Consider the following 21,081-nt stretch of genomic DNA (forward strand, 5'->3'; position numbering starts at 1 on the left):
GAGAGTTTGCTAGCTCTCTTTCCGCTATATGAGGACACCAGGAGAAGTCAATAGTCCCCAACCTGGAAGAGGGCTCTCACCAGAACCTAACCATGCTGGCACCCTGATCTCTGACTTCCGGGCTCCACAACCGTGAGAAATAAATTTTTTGATGTTTATAAGCCACCCAATCTATGGTACTTTGTTATAGCAGCCCAGACTGACTAAGGCAAGACCAAAGTTTGTAAATGAGGCAAGAATTACTTGATGTCATTCTCCAAAGCCTTTAATTCAATATCCCCAAAGCTCTGGGGCTTAAGAAATAATATATTTTAATTTTTTCTTACATCACCTTAATTCCCACTTTGTGCCTGCTTCCACTTGGGTAGAAAAAATGAAGTGCAGTCAAAGTAGTTTTCCTACCCGTATTTCTTCTCCACGGCATCTAAATTACAGGGATTTCATGGTGCCATGCTTGAGGGTAGGAAGCATCTGATTCTTGCTTATTATCACTGCAGGCTGCCATCTCTTGAGCCATATTTCATCTCACCTGCTCTGTAGATTCCAACTCATGCAGGGAGCTGTGGGGATGTCCCACGCTTCTGACTACAGGAGCCCTCCAGGTCCAGCTTTCCACCACCTGCTACCATCCATCTATCAGCCGCTGCAAATGTTCAGCTGCTTTCATTTACTGGACTGGGACGTGGGAAACTCTGTGAACTCTTTGGGACAACAAAAGACTCTTTAACTGTTCTTTGCTCTTCTCAGGTGCACAGGACATTTTTTTCCGTGAGATGCAGAACTTGCCAGTTTCCCAGCATGTACTGTGTGGCTGGAGGATATACTTCTGTGCTCTTAGATTTCCAAATGAAATTCATGGATTCTAGCATTCTTCCAATGCCAAATGAGCTTGGAGGAAAGGGGTATGGTGCAAGGACCTTCTCACAAATTTTTCTCTATTTTTTTCTCTCCTCCCAATTTTTCTCATTTTCTTCCTATGTGGCAAATTTTATCTAGACCCTAGGGGTTAAAAATACTGTTCTGGTTTTGTGTTCTTTCAAATCTGGTTTCTTTTTGGTTCTTGGCTTTTTATTTGTCAAAAGCCAAGATTTTTATCCTTCTGTATGTTGCAGTCTTCAGCAGGCAATTCTGGCAGAATCCCTTATCCTAGTTTGTTTGGGGCTGTGGTAGGGCTGGGGTGGGGTAAGAACAGAAGTACAGAAATAGTGGGAAAATCATATTGGCTGATAAATCCAAATATTTTCTCACCACACTTATTTGTGATCTCATCTAAACATATTTTTAGGTTTAATCACAGAAAAGTACAAAGGATAGTAAAGTTGGCAGGATGGGGTCAATGAGTGTGTGAACTAAATTAATGAATTTGATTTTTTAAATGTGCTTTGAATTTAGGCTTTTGTTTAGTTTCCATAAACCAATTATATTTAATTTCACAGAGTAATAAACTCCATGGAACATTGAGCAAACTAGATAATAAGTACAAGAAAAAGTGCAGATCTCTTTTGTTTTGGAAATTTCAAGGTTTGAAAGTATATAAATGACACTTGAAGACCAGCCATGACTCTTAATCATGAGCATTTGTCTTAGTTTGTGGTGTCCTCATTCATTTTGGTCCCAGGCATAACAATTTCTTTTTATTTTCTTTAAAAACATTTTCCTCTTTGTACAACTTTTTTTTGAGCTGATAATTCGGGTCATTAATTGCCTTTTACACCGGCTTTTATTTAAATCTAAGTCCCCTAGGTCTTGGAAGCCTAGAGTTTCATTTCCTCCATGATGAAGCTGTTGGGGTGAGTATACAGGTTGGCAATATGTTCAGTATCACAGAAGACACAGTGGCCTGGTGTGAGAGGGAAAACAAAAGTTGAGATCTGGGACTGAGTTTACACAAAGCTCAGAGGGTAAGAAATAGAAGAAATTATATCAAGAAAATAAGCCTCCCGTTCCATGGTCTAGTTTTGGCACATTAGAATTGGAGAGGGAAATTCCAAAACCTACTATGTAATTTCGATTTTTGCTCCTTAAACTTTGGGTAGCTGAATATCTGGAAGTTTGCTGGTATGTGTTGATTAAAATAAATACATGTGCTATGTCATGCTTGGGGGTAAGGAGGAGGGGAAAAAGGAAGTTAAGATGTGTTGAGTACTAACTATATGAAAGACATTTACATTCATCCTTTTAGGAAATATTTATTGACTTCAATATGAACCACACTTTTTGAGGGCATTTAGTATAATTTGGTGTGCAAAAGTAGATATAGTGCCTGCCTTTACTGAATTTACAATCTAGTGGTAGAAAGTTCAATTAAATCATTTTACAAATTAAAGTAAAATTATAATTGTGCAAAGTGTAATAAAGGAGCAGACTTGGGGTTATATATTCTGTAACAAGACCTTCCAGGACTGAAACTGATTGAAAATGCTGCCAAAATCTATAGGTAAACTCCACCTAAGTCTAAATACTGCCATGCAACCAATGGTAAATAATAATAATCGTAGGACAATAATTTGGGTTACTTTCAACAGCCATACTGGTTTTAAAATATTAAAATAGTTAAGAGTTGATAAATAGTTGATTTTCCAAATCTCTTAGTGCCTACCTTCTCTGACTACTATATTATCTCGCCAGGAATATCCTGGATTACCCAAACCCAGACCACAACACAACTCAGAAACTAATGGGTTGACACTTTATAGACTAGGGTCCTTAGGATACTTCTCCAGTAGCTGGCTTGTATTTTGGTTGACTAATTCCCATGTCTTACTGATTAAATATTTTTAATGTTACCCCTAGCTGTATTGAAAATTTATAAAATAAATTTTTCTGAAAGGTCATTATAGCTTCTAAACAAAAAGCTCCAGCTTCTAAGCAGAGAAACTATAATTAGAAGTTAACTTGGAAAGTTTGAATGGTAAAAAGAGTACATAGAATAGAGATGCACAGATGCTATGATATAAAGGATCATTGTTTATATGTAGAATTGGAAAGTCAGTGTGTCTCAAGCACACAGAAGAATATGCAAAATGGTGAACTGTGGCTTGAAAGCAGTCAAGAGTTAGACAACATAAGGTCTTAGAAGTCAGGCCAAATTTTTGTACCTTAAGAGAAGGAAATGGCCCTAAGGGGATTTATGTAATCAGCAGTGTGATGGCAAATTTTATACATCAACTTGACTGGATCATGGGGTGCTCAGATAACTGGTCAAACATATTTCTGGGTGTGTTTTGGATGAAATTAACATTTGAATCCATAGACTGAGTAAAGCAGATTGCCCTCCTCAATACTGGGTGGGCCTCATCCTATCAGTTGGAGGCCTGAATAAGACAAAAAAGGCTGACCTTCCCCTAAGTAGTAAGATTGAATTCTTCTTGCCTGGCTGCTTCAAGCTCAGATATTGATCTTTTTCTTTTTTTTTTTTTTTTGCGGTACGCGGGCCTCTCACTGTTGTGGCCTCTCCCGTTGCGGAGCACAGGCTCCGGACGCACAGGCTCAGCGGCCATGGCTCACAGGCCCAGCCACTCTGCGGCATGTGGGATCTTCCTGGACCAGGGCACAAACCCGTGTCCCCTGCATTGGCAGGTGGACTCTCAACCACTGCGCCACCAGGGAAGCCCCTTGATGTTTTCTTGACTTCAGATTTTAACTGAAACATTGGTTTTTCTTGAGTCTCGGGCCTGCTGGCTTTTAGCCTTGAACTTACATCATCAGCTCTCCCAGTTCTCAGGCCTTTAGACTCAGACTGGAACTTACACTACCAGCTCTCCTGTGTCTTTAGCTTTCTGGTAGCAGACCTTGGGACTTCTCAGCTTCCATGACTGCATGATCCAATTCTTATAATAAATTTTTATGTAACTCCATACAGTATTGGTCTGTTTTTCTGAAAAAAACAGACAAATACTGGTAAAATAATCAAATTTGGCTTTGTGAATCAACTCTAGATAAGCTACTGATTAATTAGAGAGAATAGGAGTGAAGCTGAAAAGACTTTTAGGAGGATAATGAATTAAGAATAAAGATAACTTAGTCTATAGAAGCAGTTCTCAGTGGAAGTGACATGCACTTTCCTGGACAATATGGAAATTAATGACAATGCTCATGTTCTGTTTTGTTTTATTTTTTCAGAGCAGTGGCTATTGGCTACTGGAACGTATTGATAAGTGGGTCCAGGTTTTCTAGGCATATTTTCAATGTGCAAGACATTTAAACTTAACGGGAGAATAGTCTGTGTCTCACAAAACTTTAGAATGTCCCAGTAAAAAGCATAGACTTTCATATAACTGAAAAACCTGTCTATAATCTATTCAATTTTAGATATAAACACAGTATTTTTGCACAATTTAAGTGTAAACTAAATTTTCCAGGAATGCATCTACTATATAAATTGAGACATAATTGTATTTTACTTTGTTTGAGAAATTACTACATTTTGGCCATTTTGGAAAATCATATCGCTGAAGGTAATTGCTGCTCCTGGTTTTAGAGTCCAATACAATGGACCTGTATTTGTCTGCCTTTGTAGCTTTCAAATCCAGAATGATTCTTTATGTAGCTGCAAACATCTGACACTTTTAGGTTTATGCTCTAGCCATGTCTGTTTTTAACATGTTGAAATGCATATTATTATCATATAATTTCCTTTATTTAAACTTCATATTACAGTTAAAATATTTTTATTTTGAAATTTTGTGTGTAAGTTTGGTTGTATTATATATGAATTCATTTTGTATATTAAAGGAAGTATTATTTTTTTTTTACATCTTTATTGGAGTATAATTGCTTTACAATGGTGTGTTAGTTTCTTCTTTATAACAAAGTGAATCAATTATACATATGTTCCCATATCTCTTCCCTTTTGCGTCTCCCTCCCTCCCACCCTCCCAATCCCACCCCTCTAGGCGGTCACAAACCACAGAGCTGATCTCCCTGTGCTATGCGGCTGCTTCCCACTAGCTATCTCCCTTACGTTTGGTAGTGTATAAATGTCCATGCCTCTCTCTCGCTTTGTCACAGCTTACCATTCCCCCTCCCCATATCCTCAAGTCCATTCTCTAGTAGGTCTGTGTCTTTATTCCTCTCTTACCTCTAGGTTCTTCATGACATTTTTTTTTTTCTTAAATTCCATATATATATATGTGTTAGCATACGGTATTTGTCTTTCTCTTTCTGACTTACTTCACTCTGTATGACAGACTCTAGGTCTATCCACCTCATTACAAATAGCTCAATTTCGTTTCTTTTTATGGCTGAGTAATATTCCATTGTATATATGTGCCACGTCTTCTTTATCCATTCATCCAATGATGGACACTTAGGTTGTTTCCATCTCCGGGCTATTGTAAATAGAGCTGCAATGAACATTTTGGTACATGACTCCTTTTGAATTATGGTTTTCTCAGGGTATATGCCCAGTAGTGGGATTGCTGGGTCATATGGTAGTTCTATTTTTAGTTTTTTAAGGAACCTCCTGTTCCTGTTCTCCATAGTGGCTGTACCAATGCACATTCCCACCAACAGTGCAAGAGGGTTCCCTTTTCTCCACACCCTCTCCAGCATTTATTGTTTCTAGATTTTTTGATGATGGCCATTCTGACTGGTGTGAGATGATATCGCGTTGTAGTTTTGATTTGCATTTCTCTAATGATTAATGATGTTGAGCACTCTTTCATGTGTTTGTTGGCAGTCTGTATATCTTCTTTGGAGAAATGTCTATTTAGGTCTTCTGCCCATTTTTGGATTGGGTTGTTTGTTTTTTTCTTATTGAGCTGCATGAGCTGCTTATATATTTTGGAGATTAATTCTTTGTCAGTTGCTTCATTTGCAAATATTTCCTCCCATTCTGAGAGATGTCTTTTGGTCTTGTTTATGGTTTCCTTTGCTGTGCAAAAGATTTTAAGTTTCATTAGGTCCCATTTGTTTATTTTTGTTTTTATTTCCATTTCTCTAGGAGGTGGGTCAAAAAGGATCTTGTTATAATTTATGTCATAGAGTGTTCTGCCTATGTTTTCCTCTAAGAGTTTGATAGTTTCTGGCCTTACATTTAGGTCTTTAATCCATTTTGAGCTTATTTTTGTGTATGGTGTTAGGGAGTGATCTAATCTCATACTTTGCATGTACCTGTCCAGTGTTCCCAGCACCACTTATGTACCATTCTCCACTGTACATTTCTGCCTCCTTTATCAAAGATAAGGTGACCATATGTGCGTGGGTTTATCTCTGGGCTTTCTATCCTGTTCCATTGATCTATCTTTCTGTTTTTGTGCCAGTACCGTACTGTCTTCATTACTGTAGCTCTGTAGTATAGTCTGAAGTCAGGTAGGCTGATTCCTCCAGCTCCATTTTTCATTCTCAAGACTGCTTTGGCTATTCGGGGTCTTTTGTGTTTCCATACAAATTGTGAAATTTTTTTTCTAGTTCTGTGAAAAATGCCAGTGGTAGTTTGATAGGGATTGCATTGAATCTGTAGATGGCTTTGGGTAGTATAGTCATTTTCACAATGTCGATTCTTCCAGTCCAAGAACATGGTATATCTCTCCATCTATTTGTATCATCTTTAATTTCTTTCATCAGTGTCTTATAGTGTTCTGCATACAGGTCTTCTTTGTATTTAATTTTTGACAGTTTGCTTAATATGTGTCTTGGCATATTTCTCCTTGGATTTATCCTGTATGGGACTGTTTGTGCTTCCTGGACTTGATTAACTATTTCCTTGCCCATATTAGGGAAATTTTCAACTATAATCTCTTCAAATATTTTCTCAGTCCCTTTCTTTTTCTCTTCTTCTTCTGGAAACCCTGTAATTCGAATGTTGGTGCGTTTAATGTTGTCCCAGAGGTCTCTGAGACTGTCCTCAGTTCTTTTCATTCTTTTTTCTTTATTCTGCTCTGCAGTAGTTATTTCCACTACTTTATCTTCCAGGTCACTTATCCGTTCTTCTGCCTCAGTTATATTCTGCTATTGATCCCATCTAGAGTATTTTTAATTTCATTTATTGTGTTGTTCATTGTTGTTTGTTTCATCTTTAGTTCTTCTAGGACCTTGTTAAATGCTTCTTGGATTTTGTCTATTCTATTTCCAAGATGTTGGATCATCTTTACTGTCATTATTCTGAATTCTTTTTCAGGTAGACTGCCTATTTCCTCTTCATTTGTTAGGTCTGGTGGGGTTTTATCTTGCTCCTTCATCTGCTGTGTGTTTTGTGTCTTCTCATTTTGCTTATCTTACTGTGTTTGGGGTCTCCTTTTTGCAGGCTGCAGGTTCGTAGTTCCCGTTGTTTTTGGTGTCTGTCCCCAGTGGCTAAAGTTGGTTCAGTGGGTTGTGTAGGCTTCCTGGTGGAGGGGACTAGTGCCTGTGTTCCGGTGGATGAGGCTGGATCTTGTCTTTCTGGTGGGCAGGTCCACGTTTGGTGGTGTGTTTTGGGGTGTCTGTGGACTTATTATGATTTTAGGCAGCCTCTCTGCTAATGGGTGGGGTTGTGTTCCTGTCTTGCTAGTTGTTTGGCATAGGATGTCCAGCACTGTAGCTTGCTGGTCGTTGAGTGAAGCTGGGTGCTGGTGTTGAGATAGAGATCTCTGGGAGATTTTCGCTGTTATGATATTATGTGGAGCTGGGAGGTCTCTTGTGGACCAGTGTCCTGAAGTTGGCTCTCTCACCTCAGAGGCACAGCACTGACTCCTGGCTGGAGCACCAAGATCCTTTCATCCACACGGCTCAGAATAAAAGGGAGAAAAAGTAGATAGAAATAATTAGTAGAAGTAGAAAGACAGAAAGGAGAGAGTGAGGAAGGAAGGAAGGAGGGAAGTAAGGAAAAAATGAAAGAAAGAAGATAAAGTTAAATAAAATAAAGTAAAATAAAATAAATTTATTAAAATAAAAAAAAATTATTAAGAGAAGAAAAAGAAAAAAAAATTAACCAAAACAAAAAAAACGGACGGATAGAACCTTAGGATAAATGGTGGAAGCAAAGCTATAGAGACAAAATCTCACACAGAGGCGTAGACATACACACTCGCAAAAAGAGGAAAAGGGGAAAAAATCATAAATGTTGCTCTCAAAGTCCACCTGCTTAATTTGGGATGATTCGTTGTGTATTCATGTATTCCACAGATGCTAGGGTACATCTAGTTGATTGTGGAGCTTTAATTCGCTGCTTCTGAGGCTGCTGGGAGAGATTTCCCTTTCTCTTCTTTGTTTTCACAGCTCCCGGGGCTCAGCTTTGGATTTGGCCCCGCCTCGGCGTGTAGGTCGCCAGAGGGCGTCTGTTCTTCGCTCAGACAGGACCGAGTTAAAGGAGCAGCTGCTGGGTTGGCTCTGGCTCACTCAGGCCGGGGTCGGGGGAGGGAGGGGCACGGAGTGCGGGGCGGGCCTGTGGCGGCAGAGGCCGGCGTGACGTTGCACCAGCGTGAGGCGGGGCGTGCGTCCTCCCGGGGAAGTTGTCCGTGGATTCCGGGACCCTGGCAATGGCGGGCTGCACAGGCTCCCCGGAAGGGAGGTGTGGATAGTGACCTGTGCTCGCACACAGGCTTGTTGGTGGCGGCAGCAGCAGCCTTAGCGTCTCTGGGGTCCGCGCTTTTAGCCGCGTCTCACGCCTGTCTCTGGAGCTCCTTTAAGCAGCGCTCTTAATCCCCTCTCCTCGTGCACCAGGAAACAAAGAGGTAAGAAAAAGTCTCTTGCGTCTTCGGTAGGTCCAGACTTTTCCCCGGACTCCCTTCCGGCTAGCCATGGTGCACTAACCCCCTGCAGGCAGTGTTCACGCCGCCAACCCTAGTCCTCTCCCTGCGCTCTGACCGAAGCCCGAACCTCAACTCCGAGCCCCGCCCGCCCCGGCGGGTGAGCAGACAAGCCTCTCGGGCTGGTGAGTGCCGGTCGGCCCTGATCCTCTGTGCGGGAATCTCTCCGCTTTGCCCTCCGCACCCCTGTTGCTGTGCTCTCTTCCGCGGCCCCGAAGCCTTCTCCCTCCGCCACCCGCAGTCTCCGCCCGCGAAGGGGCTTCCTAGTGTGTGGAAAGCTTTCCTCCTTCACAGCTCCCTCACAGTGGTGCTGGTCCCGTGCCTATTCTTTTGTCTGTTTTTTCTTTTGCCCTACCCAGGTACGTGGGGGGTTTCTTGCCTTTTGGGAGGTCTGAGGTCTTCTGCCAGCGTTCAGTAGGTGTTCTGTAAGAGTTGTTCCACGTGTAGATGTATTTCTGGTGTTATCTGTGGGGAGGAAGGTGATCTCTGTGTCTTACTCTTCTGCCATCTTCCCGGAAGCCCCTATGAAATATTTTATAGGATCGGTTGATCTTAAACAGTTGGGAATCACTGGCCTTGGGTTCATGTTTCTATCAGTAGAGATGGAAAAAGTAGAGTCCAAAGATATTTAAGAGGTGAAATTAACAAAAAGTGATGAGTGATTGAATATGAGGGTGGGATGGGTCGGGAGAGAAGGAAGAGTCAAAGATGAGTCATGGATTATGGTTTGCACAAATAAATGAATGGGAGTGCAATTTACTGTGTTAAGGGAAACTGAAAGATAGCCTAGCTTAAGATGATCAACATAAATTCAGTTTTGGTGCACATGTCTATGAGGTCAGACGGAACTGATGGGACTAAGTATCAGAAAAAAGGTCTGGGCTAGCAAAATAAATTTGTGAATTTATTTGTGAAGCCTGAGATGATATTCCCTATCCTATCTACACCTGAGCCTTGGAGAATTCCAAGGCTTATTGACATTTAATATTAAATTCTTACCAAAAGGTGTTAGAGAGGCATTATTTACTAATCCCATTTTATGGTTGAGAAAATGGGCCCAGAGATTACTCTGAGTAGAATCACCAAGAGAGGAAGCTGCAGTTTTGGGGATTGTGGATTGAAAAAACAAGATCTAAATTCCGTTTTCATGCCTCATGAGTATATCAGTGAAGAAATAAAATCTCTCAGGGAGATTTACATTGGGGTAAACATAAACTGTAAATATTATGGTTGGGAGGTAGTTCTTTACGGGTCTCTTAATTTCTTCACATCTTGCTAGTAAGGCTTTGACTGTCCTTTTTCTGGTTGTCATTAATAAGAATATTTATACTGTGAACAAACCTTGGAAGATAGAGATAGTATCCCCCTCTGGAACAAAGAGTAAACATGCTTACTGCACACTCTAGGAGAACTTGGGTTTGAAGATTCTAATTTTAAATAGTGTGGTGAAGTATCTCATGTTAAGAGGTGAGCTAGGACTTAAAGGAGTTGTTTTGAAAATACAGAGGAGAAGAATATGCCAAACTGCAAAAAAAAAAAAAAAAAGTCAGTGTAAGTGCTCTAAGGCCAGAGTGCAGTCAGTAAGGAGCAGATGGGTGGAGTTTGGGTGGCAAGGTCAGTGAAATAGTAGGATCCACCTCAAAAAGTCTTTGTCAGGCGTTTGAAGACTTTAGTTTTACTTCTGAGTGGAATGGAGAATCCCTGTCAAGCAGCAGAGTAAGATGATTTGACTTATATGTTAAAAGACTCATGTTCACTGCTCTGCTGAGATGACAGTCTCAGTGCAATGCTTTTACTGTTGCTTAAGGAAGTAAAAGTATTGCTTAAGCAATAATGAAAGCAGAGAGTCAATTTAGGAGACATCTGTACTTCATTATCCAAGGGCTTTATTATAGTGTCTACTTATATAAATTTAGATTATGGGAAGGCAGGCCTGCTTTAAAAATATTTATTACTGGAGTATTTGTTCCTTACTGCTCAACTTAGAGTACATTTAAAATCCTCTGTTCATAAACTATGCAAAATTCATTATCATGAGTATCCAAGAGCAAGGACCATTTTTTCTGAATTCTTAGATTAAATCATGATATTCAGGAGAACAATAAGACCACAGGCAACATAGACCAACACATTTGTTGAGGGTGATGATGGGTGGGGAAATAATAAACAGCATTTACCAACCAAGTTTGTGTTAACTATACCAGGAATCAGGCTTTTATGAAAATACTAATGACTTTGGTATGCTAATAGACCACATTAACTCGGCAGGTGCAATAGATGATTGTGAACAAGGGAATCGTTTTAATACAACCGACTTATTCATTTTTTGCCTATTCAGACACAGTATGATTGGGATTCCATTTGTGCGTGTTGGCACCTGCAAGATTATCTTTCCTAACTACCACAAAATAGATTTTCTACCGTACTCCAACCAGGAGACTTCATTACGGTGCCTCTGAGGAGCTTGAAGAAGAAGTGACTTTAGTCACAGCATCAGCACTGACAGCCTCTAAATAGTTGGTTCACTGACTAATTTGAACCAGAATTTCATCATAGTCTTACAGCAGATTTGGATCGAAGGGTTATCATTATTAAATCAGTGCATGTACTAAATGCAAGTCTGACTTTACCACAGAGACAGAGCAGGTGGCCGCCTCGCCTCCCCACGCAAAACATTACTGGGAACAAAATGCAAAATGGCCAGTGTGTGTGAGTCAAAGAATGGGATTTGGAAAGAGTAGGCAATTTCCAGTTTGCCTAGGGTAAGCAAAAGTTCCACAGTCAATGGCTGACTAAATGGATTAACAAATTCAAACATTCTCAGGTTAGGGAGAGAGAAGAACCTGCAAATGAACTGACAATGGATTTAACAGGTTTTAGCCTGAGGTAATTTAAAATTTTGAACAGCGCTTGCCTAGGAAATGGGGACAATCTTGAAGCAAACACTAGTATTGAATCAGCTTTGCTATTACTTACAGACACCTTGGTTCACTGACTTTCCAAATTACTGTTGATTATTTCGGCATATTTCTAATTGGGTCACCAAAATAGGCATACTCCCTCTGAGAAAGCAATATATACCCATAGCAGGCTCATGCAAATCAAATATGCTGTTTTCTGTCTTCTGTTATTCAGAATATTGAAATATGCCATACTCGTGACACAATGGAAATATTCAAACTGCAAGGGGAAGCATATTAGAATATGGCTTAAAATGTCTATAAGTGGCAGGTATATATTTCACAGAAAAATAATATGTGTTCAAATATTAATAAAGCTACCTGGATTTTCTACATTATGTCTCAGAAGCTTTTTCAAGGTCTATTACTAGCCATAAACTCTCCATTGAACACTTTTGCTATTATACTGTATTACAGGCAAACATTCTACCCAAGTGATTTGAATAGGGGAGACTCCAGTCCAATTTTTTCTTGACTAAGCCTGTGTCACTCTCCAGAAGAACATGGTTTGTGCCTTTCACCTCTGAAGCCAGCACGTCATGTGCCAAGACACACATGGCCAGAGCTACAAGCCACGAAACTAGTGAAAATAGGCCCCTACAATGAATCTCATGCAAACTCCCACTTTGATATATAAATGCCTTTTTACAATGAAAACGGTTACATCTTTTAGCTTCAAGCAGAGGAAGTACTTTTGGGCCAACCAAGAACAGGATGCCTTGCGTTTGAGTGGGGCATGGGTGGGATGGCACAGTCTGCAGAGGAGATGAAACTTGCAAGGGGAGGAGAGAGCATAAGGGACTGTTCTCCAGCAGGAAAGCCCTCCCGTGTTCTCTCTCTGTCACTCACAAAGGTAATTGTAGAAAGTGGATGTGGTATTGGGTGAGAAGACTACTTCCTCCACTGGAGCAGAGGTTGATAGGAAGTCATAGGAGTTCATGTCTAAGGGTCTGATTTTCTCGTAGAATTTGGAGGGAAAGCAGTTGGCTGAGAGTGAAGTAGGCAATGGGAAAGTCATAGATTTAAGAAAAGAATCGAGGGTTTAGCACTGCAAAAGCAGGAATGAGACAGTAACCTTTAGAGGGAACACCTTAAGACTGCAGGACAGGATTAACACTCTGGTGAGCTTCTTTTGTGTATTGCAAATAAGTTAGACGCACCATTGCGGGAGAAGAGAGCTTCAGGAATATTTTGAGTACAATATCCGTATTTGAAAGAAGTATATAGTCTCTTAAGGTAACTATCTTGAGGGACAGCCCTTATTTATATATATATATAAGCATTGACACTCTTAATTAAAAAAAAACTAGGTCATTGCATCTCATATAAATGCAGACTCTGGTGGTTACATGAATCTACATATGTAATAAAATGACATAGGACAATAGAACTCTCACACATCAACAGCAACAGCATCAAATTTTAGGTTTAGATATTTTACCATACTTTTGTAGGATGTAAACTATTGGGTGAAAATAGGTAAGGGGTACATGTGCTACCTTTGCAACTTCTTGTGAATCTATAGTTATTACAAAATAAGAAGTAAAATCAAAACAAAACGTTAACACCCTCCTCTTCTTAGAGCTGATCATATTTTTTGGTGTATTAGGCAAGAGGACACAAGCCATGAGGTAAAACAGTAAAATAGTACCTGTTTCCAGGCTTTCTGTCAGCCACTGTAGAAACAAATATATACTTCAATGATACTGAGAATGAGAACTCTAAGTTCCGTGTTAAAAATATGGTACCAGGCTTTTGGTCGACAGCCGTCTATAGTTGTTCCAGAGGGAAGTACATTGCCCCACTCTTATTAAAAGAGGTTTGCTTTATTCATCACAAATCAGGTAACAAGGGCCTGCAACCACCTTTAATTGATTAGAAAGGAGTTATTTCAAGTACATAAGGTACAAAAGAACAGTCAGTTCTTTTGCTAGAGTCAGTCCCCTCTAATTCTAAACAGATAAAGTTAAGAAAGCTGAGAAGGTAATGTCACCGAGGTTTCATCATTGTATCATCAACTCTACACATGGATGCCTAGAATAATACGCTAATGAGAAACTTATGTATGACTCTTTTAAAATTCAAATCTCCTAGAGTATGATAGAAAAGGTTTTCTTTGTCTATGTTGGATGGTTAACCAAATTCAGCTTTCATTATAATTACTGCTTCAGACCCGAATTGGTACAAAGTGTCCTATGTCTATATCTTAGACAAATTTTAGACTATGTGATGTTTTCAAAGCACAGAAGTGCTCCAGAGCACAAAGTGGTGTCTAAAGTTGTCTCAAAGAGTCTATGCTTGAAAGGAATGTTTAATCATTTTAAAATATAATTCTTTTAAATTAATTTTTCTAATTATTTAAAAAACCTTTTAAAATTAAAAATTATAATCACTTGATGTCTGAAGTACTTACTTACCCCACAAGTTAGACGCACATTCACTGAGTCAGACACTTGATGCCTCCAGGTGTGCTGAGTTGGTATGGTAGTCCGGTGTCATTTTATTCTCTGTTTTCTGATTTTGAGAGAGGAAGATACCATAAGTAACAGCTGGAATGTCAACAGATATAATTGCTGATAAATTACTAAACAGTGTGTATATTTGTATGAAGTGGCATGAAAACTGGGGAAGTTCCAAAATGTAACATAGAAAGAAAAAAAAAAAACCCTAAACTTAGCCTGAGCATAGAATAAAACAGTAAAACAGTTTTATAATTTTAAATACTGTCTATATACTGATGATCCCACTGGCTGCAACCTCTCCTCTGAGTTTCAGATTCATGAATGCAGTGCCTACTCAACATGTCCACTTGAATTTCTTTCTAAACACACCTCATGTCTAAGACAGATTTCCTGACATGCTCCCAAAATTTTCTAGAACTGCACTCTTCCCAGTCTCACTTGATGGGAAAATCACTGGTTGGGGTAAAAATCTTGAGTCAGTCTTGTTTCTCTTCTTTCTCTCGTAAACATTTCAGTCCCATTAGGGCATTGTTCTGGTTTTACCTTCAGACATATCCAAGATCCTACCATTTCTCACCATCTCCACTGACACCACCTTGGTTCCAGCCACCATTTTTCTCGCACAGATAGTTGCAGTAGCCTCTTTTTTTTTTTAGATGCAAAAATATTTTAATGAAAGAATCAGGCCAGCAACACCAAAACTCACAAAAAGAGGGACAACCAAATATTATATACTTCCTAGTAGACGTACACAACACCAACTATGATGTTTTCTTGAAAACATATTGACCTGAATGTGAACAGACTTCTATATCTGACTACCCATTTACAGGAAACATAGGAGACAGAATGGCATACTACTAACTGACACCATGGGGGTACAATCAGCAAAATCTAGAATGTGGAAAACTCTATAGGAATAGCAGTCTTGTTTCTTCAAAAAAAAAAAAAATTGCAAGGAATAAATGAGGGAGAAGGAAAGTATGAATTAAAGAGATTTAAGAAATGTCAACCAAATGCAACATTGAACTTAGCTTGGTTCTTTTTTTTTTTTTAACATCTTTATTGGAGTATAATTGCTTTACAATGGTGTGTTAGTTTCTTTGCAATAGCCTCTTAATTGTCACCCTGCTCTACTCTGCACTCTCTTATAATTTCTTCTCAACAGCTCAGCCAGATCAATACTTTCACTCCTTCTCAAACCTTACAGTACTTACTGCTTGCATTCTGAAGCCAAAGCCCTCACTGTGGCCACAGCATCCTTCCTACAAAGTATGGCCCTTCCATTACCTCCTTTTCCCTCACTGTGCTCCCTCCACGGCAGCCACACTAGATGCTTCCATACACTCCAGGCATTTTTTGTTCAAAGGTCAGCAGCAGCGGCTGTTCCCTTTGCCTAAAGAGCTCTTCCCTTTCATATCCACATGAAAACATCCTCATATACTTTGTTTTTCCTCAGATTTTGTTCAAGTTAAGTTTTTCCAGACCATCCTGTTAAACAACTAAAAATACCATTTATTGGTGAGGAAGTACCATTTATTGGTGAGGAAGTAGAGTAATTTGGCAGACTATAAAATGATTTGTAACAGTCTACCAAGAAAGTCTGAACAGACCTGTAACTAGTAAGGATATTGGGTAACTAATCTTTCCCCATTGTGTATTAAACAAGGCACAAACAAATGGAAAAAATGCTGTGTTCATGAATTGGAAGAATTAATAGTGTTACAATGTCTGTGCTACCCAAAGTGATCTACAGATTCAATGCAATCCCTATCAAAATCTCAATGACACTTTTTACAGAAATTGAAAAAACAATTCTAAAATTCACATGGAACCACAAAAGACCCTGAATAGCCAAATCAATCTTGAGAAAAACTTACACTGTCTGATTTCAAACTACATTACAAAGTCACTGAGATCAAAATAGTCTGGTACTGACCTAAAGACAGATACACAGACCAATGGAATGGATTAGAGAGGCCATAAATAAATCCACCCATATATAATCAACTGGTATTTGACAAGGGTGCCAAGAATACACAATGAGGAAAGGATAGTCTCTGCAACAAATGGTATTGGGAAAACTGATATCCACGTGCTAAAAATGAAATTGGTCACTTATTACACCATGTACAAAAATAAACTCAAAGTGGATTAAAGACTTAAACATAAGACCCAAAGCTATAAAACTTCTGGAAGAAAAAATAGGGGAAAATCTTCATGACATTGGTCTTGGCAATAATTTCATTCATATGACACCAAAGTACATGTAACTAAAACACATATAAACACTTGGGACTACATCAAACTGAACAGCTTCTGCGTAGCAAACAATCAACAGAGTGAAAGGACAACCTATAAAATGGGAGAAAATATTTGCAAACCATATCTCTGATAATGGGTTCACCTGAAAAATATTTAAAGAACTCCTATAACTCAATAGTAAACTAATAACATAATTTCAAAATGGGCTAAGGATTTGAATAATGTTGGTGAGGATGTGGAGAAATGGTACACTTACACACTGTTAGTGAGAATGCAAAATGGTGCAGCTGCTACAGAAAACAGTAAGGAGGTTCCTTCATAAATTTAAAATGAATTAGCATATGATCCAGCGATCCTACTTCTGAGTATTTATTCCAAAGAATTGAAATCCAGATATTGAAGAGATATTAGCACTCCTATGCTCATTGTAGCATTACTCACAATAGCCAATGTGGAAAAAACCTAAATGTCCATCGACAGATGACTGGATAAAGAAAATGTGATAGATATAGATAGAAAGATAGATTCAGAGAAGAAAATTCAAACACTCTGATTCACTTCACATCTGCAAATTGGTAATGATTAAGATGCTTTGCTATAATAAGTCTTATAGGAATTTGGTAAGGGTATAATTGCTTAAAGAAGATAAGGATAATATTTTGAAGTCATTTGACATTCTCTGTTAAAGGTAAAAATGTCTAGACAACAATCTAGTAATTTCTCTTTTACACAAATATGGGCAATAAATTCTTGTACATATACTTAAGAAGACAGCACTGTATAGAAATATTAACTCCACCATTGTTAATGATGAGCACACACACAAAAAAGAACCTAAAGACAAAACCTAGCAGTTGCTTAAATGTACATAAATAAGTTCTCACTGAATTTTTTTTAAACGAACTACTGTGTTACTGGAGATACTATAAACCAGAAAGTAGCTTATATGGGTAATTTAGATTCAAATCGAATCAAGTATAGATCATAGAATAGATCTTGAAAACAATGTAGGAATAAAGCAGGTTGTAAAAATTTTGAAAGCATAAATGAAGATATAGAAACAAACTAATGCTATATTTTGTAAATGATTACACATGTGCACAGTAAACACATTAAAAAAAACATAGTCTAGAGGGAAACACATAGAATTTATGATAGGAGTTGCCTCCATCTAGAGAGGAAGGGAGATAAGGAAATAGGACCATTCAAGGGACTAAGGAACTACCAACGTCTTCTTCAATATTTTGTACTACAAAATCAGTCTCAGAATAAAAGATGACAATATGAATATTGTTTTAGAGTGGTGAAAAGAGAGGTATCTCTTAGAGCATCTTCAGTACTTTTCTGTATTTCCTACACTTTTCTAAGTAATTTATTATTAAAGTAATATAAATCAATTAAGGGTCTAACGGCTTCCATCAACACTTTAATGATTTACTGAGTCATCTCAGTAATGCAGTGATACTGTTTCTCAACCTAATCAAGGAAAGCTACAAAAATCCCACAGCTAACATCATACTAAATGATGAACCAATTTATGATTTCCCCCTAAGATCAGGAACAAGACAAGGAGGTCTCTCTCACTATTTCTACTTAGCCTTGTATTTGAGGTTCTATTCAGGGCAATTAGAAAAGAAAAAGAAGTAAAATACATCAAGATTGGAAAAGAAAAATCAAAACTATCTCTACTTGCAGATGGCATGACCCTTGTATATTGAAAATGCTAAGGAATCCACTAATAAAGTATTAAAACTAATATACCAGCTCAGCAAGGTTACAGGGTTACAAGATCAATATACAAAAATCAATTGTATTTCTATACATTTAAAACAAACAATACAAAAATAAAATTAACCAAACAACTCCATTTACATTAGCAACAAAGATAACAAAATACTTAGGAATAAGTTTAACAAAAGAAGTACAAAAGTTATACCCTGAAAATTGCAATAGATTGTTGAAATAAGATCCAAATAAATGGAAAAACATCCTATGTTCATGAATTGGAAGAATAAATGTTGCTAAGATGGCAATATTACCCATAGGGTCCACAGATTTAGTACAATCCATATTATAATCCCAGCTGATTTCTTTGTAGCAATTGACAAACTAATCCTAAAATCACGTGGAATTGCCAGGGATCCAGCATAGCCAAAACAATCTTGAAAAAGAACTAAGTTGTAGGACTCACACTTCCTTATTTCAAAACTTCCTCCAAAGCAACAGTAATCAAGAAAGTGTGGTACTGGCATAAGTATGGTCATATAAATCAATGGAATAGAATTGAAAGTCCACAAATGAGCCCATGTGTCTATGATCAACTTATTTTCCACAATGGCATCAAGAGTGTTCAATGCGGGAAAGATTAGTCTTTTTAAGAAAGAATCTGAAAAAAAAAAAAAAAAAAAAGAATCTGGGTCAACTGGATAGCCACATATAAAAAAATAAAACTGTACCCTTATCTTACAGCATATACAAAAATTAACTAAAAATGGATCAAATGCAAGAATTAAAACTATAAAATTCTTAAAACATAGTGATAAATCTTTATAGCTCAGATTTGGCAATGAATTCTTAGATTTGTCATCAAAAGCCTGAGCAGCAGTAGAAAAAAATAAGTCAAACTTCATCAAAATTAAAAACTTCTATGCTTCAAAAGACACTCTAAAGAGAATAGAAAGACAGCCTACAGAATGGGAGAAAATATTTCCAAATCATATTTCTGATAAGGGGTATATATCTAAAATATATAAAGAATCCTTTGAACTCAATAATAAAAAGAAAAACACCCCAAGTTTTAAATTTGCAAAGAATATGATTGAATAGATATGTCTCCAATTAATAGAAATGTGGGAACAAAGAAACAAACATGGATTGCTGATATCAGGCAGGCTGGATTGGAATTGCATGAAGAGGGCAGCATGGGCAAATGAACATTTCTAGAAGGGCACCGGATCCTCCACAGAGGGAACAGAGGGAAGCAAGTAGGGCACTGGGGATGATAGGACACATCCACCAGCCTGATTATTTTGCTAAGGTTCAGCCTCGCTGAATGCTGTGAATGCTGATCCTATCAATAGCGCATGATGACTTTGCCTTCAGCTGCCCTAGATTGGTATAAACACTTGGTTATGTCCTAGCCTAACCACGAGTTACAATAACACTCACAGAAAGATTCAATTAGCTTAACAAATCATGGATTTGTAGAGTTCCTTGTACATGCAGTAACATGCCCACAAAGCATCTCTTTGTGATCCAGCAGCTGTCCCATCCTTAATTCACAGCTTCGTTACTCATGTGCTCCGCTTGCTATTGTCTAAATTACAGAATCCTTTGAGATGGGGAAAACATTGGAAGGAAATGTTGCCTACACTTGAAGAATTGAAAGGGCCACAAATGAGAATGGGAAACATATTTTTGAATTGATGATAGGATATTGTTATTGTTTAATTACAATGTAATATAGCCGCATTTATACATATAAAACACCAGACCACCAGCATTATTTTTCACTTTCTTGTTTATTCTTTAATGCCTGTCAAATATCACAAACTAAATCAAAAAGGAAATACAACTTTTCTTCTTCTCAAAGTAATTTTATGTTTTACACTTAGGGAAATTTGATGTCTCTATATGGAATACTACTACCAACTGATAAACCAAATATTATAGGTTAAGCTCAAATGGTCTGGTGTAGACTGTCAAGCAAGTGTGTTATCCTGCTTCTTGAGTTTGTCTTCTTTTACTCTTCTAGTAGGACGTTAGGAAGAAATTAGACTGAAGAATTCGAAATTACCCCAGTGCCTACTTCTTTTCTACTCTGGCAGTGTGCCAGTGTTGGAAGGTTGAAGTGACAAACACTGTAGATTGTCTGATTTGTTCAAATATCAGGAGGTATGAACTTCCAGAGGGGCTATTTCCTCACCCCAGCACTGAATCTTGATTGACCTAAGCAAACCCCAATTTGTTTCCCTGATTGTCACTGATTTATTTAGGGAGAGGAATGTGATGCAATTCTGGCCAATGATCTGAAGCCCCTGCTAGGGGTCTCTAGGAAAGTTATTCTTGCTCTTAAAAAGATGCTCAAGTCAAGGACAATTTCTCCTCCCTTTTTTCTGACTTTTATGATTGAGTGATGGCTGGAGCTACTGCAGCTGACTTGTAGTCACAGAATAAGTCAGCATGCTCAGGTTAGCTGAGCAGAAAGGTGGAAAGAACTTGAGTCTCACAGATGTGACTGATTAGTTGAAATGCCCCATCTTGAAATTACCCTACCTCTGCAGTTCTTGTTATGAGAATCAGTGTTAGTGGGTTTTCTGTTGGCTGTGATTTTTAGATGATTTGTACTTTATTGTTTTTCCTCATTATAATAAAACAGTCTGGCACAATTTGACACATTAGCAATACTGTGATTCAGTGTCTATTAATAGAATTTAGAGGCCAAGGACTGGAGTTTGAATCCTCATTATAAGTTGTCACTTGGAGAACTTGAGTCAGTTACTTAACTCCATTCATTTGTTCACTCAGTCAATAAGTCAGATCACAAACACTTATTGGCTCCATATTCTGCCCTCACTTCTATAGTACTCAAGGGTAATGAGAAGAACATACAGAGCAATAAAAGAAGCAGGCAGCTTGGATTGCTTCGAGCTCTAATATATTGATCTG

General features: G+C 38.2%; 1 protein-coding gene across 34 annotated transcripts in view; it reads left to right on the top strand.

Annotated features, from left to right (window-relative positions):
* LOC307193308 (uncharacterized protein) overlaps positions 1-21,081 on the top strand; it is a 1,334,119-nt gene that overhangs the window by 1,134,538 nt on the left and 178,500 nt on the right. The gene's annotated exons all lie outside the window — the stretch shown is intronic.

This window comes from Stenella coeruleoalba, assembly GCF_951394435.1.
Source record: "Stenella coeruleoalba genome assembly, chromosome: 10".
Lineage (NCBI taxonomy): Eukaryota > Metazoa > Chordata > Mammalia > Artiodactyla > Delphinidae > Stenella > Stenella coeruleoalba.